We start from the raw sequence: 3,920 nt of genomic DNA on the forward strand, positions 1-3,920 counted from the left end.
GAAGAAGAAGAAGAAGAAGAAGAAGAAGAAGAAGAAGAAGAAGAAGAAGAAGAAGAAGAAGAAGAAGAAGAAGAAGAAGAAGAAGAAAGAAAGAGAGAAAGAGAGAAAAAAAGAAAGGCAAATATTCCCTTTCACACCGCATTTTGTCCACTAAGTTTTGTGTCCTCTGGTGTTTTCTTCTGCAACCATCATCACCATGGCATTTGTCAGCAATGTTCTGTTACCGTCTCTTCATCTACATTAGCCACAACTGATAACAAAGACCTGCCCTTCCCTTGCTGCCTTATTTGTTCAACTGTTTTCCTCATCATGGTCTTGTGGATATTAATTGATGATAAGAGGTATCATCTGTCAAAATTAGTATGCATTTTCACACTCAAATTGGCTCAGGGCTTCATGCTTGAAATTTTTATACTCTTTAAAAAATGTAGCAAAATTGTTAATTTAATTAAGTATACAGCAGTAATAATGAAATGGGAAGGCAGAAATTTTCATTTAAATGCCGTATGGGAGAACAAAAACAGTATGGCTGTTTTGGTAACAAGACTTTCCTCTGCCTGCCTGCTCTCTGGCACCAGAGTCAGCACACTTAACAACAACTCACTTTGTTGGCGCTTGCCTCCCACTCTCTAACTGTCTTGGTCTGACTGCTTAGTGACTTTAAGGTTGGTCTCTTTTCTATATTCGTTTAAACACTGTGGGAATGGGAAGCATAATGGAGGGGCATGGTGGCTCTATGCATTGAATCTGCCAACCAGAATTCACGCATTTACAGTGCAAAGACCAATGGGCTTTCTTTTATTCAGAGTTGAGAAATGGTCATCACAATCAGTTCCTGAACACTTTCATTGCCACAAAAAGATATTCCACGTCCTTCGGTCATTGTCTCCAGAAGTCTCCCCAAATCTGTCCCCACTAACTAACAGCTGATCTGCTTTTATGACTCTATATGATTATTCTGGACCTTTTTTCATACGGGAATTCATCTGACCTGATCATTTGTGTCTCACATTTACTCGACATGGTCTCCAGATTTACCCATATTGTAACCTGCACCAATACTTCACTCTTACTTATGTCTGAATAATATTCTGGTGAGCAGATATGTCATATTTTGCTTATCTGTATCTGATAATTTGAATATAATTGGCTCCCATAAGCTGATAGGGCGTGGCACTGTTAGAAGGTGTGGCTTTGTTGGAGGAAATGTGTCACTGTGGAAGTGAGTTTTGAGGTTCCCTATGCTCAAAATACCACCCAGTGTCACAGTTGATTTCCTGTGACCTTCTGATCAAGATGGATCCAGCACCATATCTGCCTGCATGCTACCATGCTCCCCACCATGGTGATAACGGACTGAACCTCTGAAACCATAAGTGAGCCACCCCAATTAAATGTTTTTTCTTTGTAAGAGTTGCCATGGGAGTTCGAGGCCAGCCTGGTCTACAAGAGCTAGTGCCAGGACAGGCTCCAAAGCTACAGAGAAACCCTGTCTCGAAAAACTAAAAAAAAAAGAGTTGCCATGGTCATGGTGTCCCTTCGTAGCCATAGAAACCTTGATTCAGAAACCAAGAATCTCAAACAACAATGTTTTAAATATTCATATAGGAAGTTTTATGTGGCCATATGTTTTCATTTATCCTGTGTATAAACCCAGGAGTGGGATAGCTGGGTCACACAGTAACTCTGTTTAATTCTCAGCAATACTGCCAGTCTGTGCATTTTCCTGTAACACCATGTGAGCATGTGATATCTCTGCATGCTTGCTAATGCCATTGTCCTGGCCCTGTAATTATTACATCCTAGTCAGTATAAAATGGCAGTATGGTTTTGATTTGAACTTCCTGATGACTAATGGCATTGAACTTCCTCTTATAAACTGAATGTATATACTGGCAATACATATTTGACATTGGTAGGGATTTTTGGGGAGAGGGGGATTTTCACCCCTTTTATCGAAAATAGATGTTTTTCTCTGACTGCGGTTTCTCTTCCCTCTAGTCCTCCCAGCTCCTCTCCCCCTCACCTTTCATTCAGATCCACTCTCTTTCTGTCTCTCATTAGCAAACAAGTGGGTTCCTAAGGGATAATAATAAAATAGAATATAATAAAACAAAAGTTATCACATCCGAGTTGGACAGGACAAACAAATGGACGGGAAAGAGTCCAAGAGAGACCCACTCATTCACACACCCAGGAATCCCATAAAAATCACTGAACAGGTGGCCATAATGTTTATGCAAAGGACCTGTGTAGATGCAGGCATGCTGTCTTAGGCTCTATGAGTTCATATGAGCTTTGATCTTATTAGTTTAGAGGGCTTTGTCTTCTTGATGTCCTCCATCCCATCTGGCTCTTACACTCTCTCTTGTTTTCTCTTCTGTACCTGATCCCTGAGGGGAGGGATTTGGTAGAGACATCACATTTAGGGCTGAGGGCCCCAAGGTCTCTCATGCTCTGCATAATGTCTGGCTGTAGGTCTCTGTATTTGTTCCCATTTGCTGTGGGAGAAAGTTTCTCTGATGATGGCTGAGCAAAGCATTGAGCTATGGGATAATTAATGTTGATTAGCAGAATGTCATTAGGAGTCATCTTACTGTTACTTTTTATTTTTATTATTATTATTTTTTTTAGAATAGGGGTATTTTGTTTTACCCTAGGTCCCTGGGCTATCTGGTCTCAGATTCTTGGTCACTCAAGCAGTATTGGGTATGGAATTCATCTCATGGGGTGAATCTTAAGTCAAATCAGGTAATGGTTGGTTACTCCTACAGGATTTGTGCCACCATTACCATAGTCCACCTTGTAGACAGGAAACCATTGCAGACTAAAGGTTCTGTGTCTGGCTTGGTGTTTATAATTCTCTTTTGGTAGTGTGCAAAATACCTCTTGTACCAAGAGGTGAAGGCTCTGCATAGGCGCCAGCTTGATTTCTCCATGTTCAGTGAGCTGTCCAAGTGTTGTCTTCAGCAGTGATGTCTTGCTGTCAGTTTATGGAGAACAACCTGTAGTCTTAGCAACAGCCTAGGTTGTGCAGGGATTCCCTTGGGACCCCTTTTGCCAACCACTCAATTAGCTATAACCTGAGTCTGGTACTGGAAGCTCCATTTAGTGACAAAAGATGGCTAATTGAAACTCTGTTTTCCCTGCTATTTGACAATTTCATTTAGATTTCTCTTCCCTAACAAGATCTCTGTTCCCTCTAGTCCTTTACTCTATGCCTAACCTCTGTGATTCAATGGATTGTAGCATGATTATCATTGACTTAGTAGCCAATGTGCACATATAAGTAAACATATACCATATTTGTCTTTTGGCATCTGGGATCGTTACTGAGGATGATTTTTTTTCTAGTTCCATTCATTTACCTTGGAATTTCATGATGTCACTTTTTTAACAGAGGAATAATACTTTATTGTGTAAAAGTACCACATTTTCTTTGTTTAGTCTGTTGAGGAGTGCTGTGGGACAATGGTCTGTACCCTGTCACTTATAGTTTAAATAAATGCGGATTGGCCAGTAGGCAGACAGGAAGTATAGGAGGAGTGACCAGGTAGGACATAGAGGCAGGGCAACGAGAATTCTGGGAAGAGGGAAGTTTCGATCTGCAGTCATCATCCAGACAGAGAGGAAGCCAGACACAGAGCAAGCAAGATGTGACTACCTCACCTTAAAAAAGTACCAAGCCATGTGGCTAACATAGACAAGAATAATGGGCAAATATAAGTTATAAGAGTTAATAAGAAGCCTGAGCTACTAGGCCAATCAGTTTATGATTAATGTGGACCTCTGTGTGTTCATTTGGGACTAAATACCTCTGGGTGGCGTGGCTAACATATAGGGACCAGGTGAGATAGAAACCTCAGTCAATAGAGGAACATTTAGGTTTTCTCCAATTTCCATCTCTGGTAAAGAGAGCA

Source organism: Microtus ochrogaster (assembly GCF_000317375.1).
Source record: "Microtus ochrogaster isolate Prairie Vole_2 chromosome 14 unlocalized genomic scaffold, MicOch1.0 chr14_random_2, whole genome shotgun sequence".
Classification (NCBI taxonomy): Eukaryota; Metazoa; Chordata; class Mammalia; order Rodentia; family Cricetidae; genus Microtus; species Microtus ochrogaster.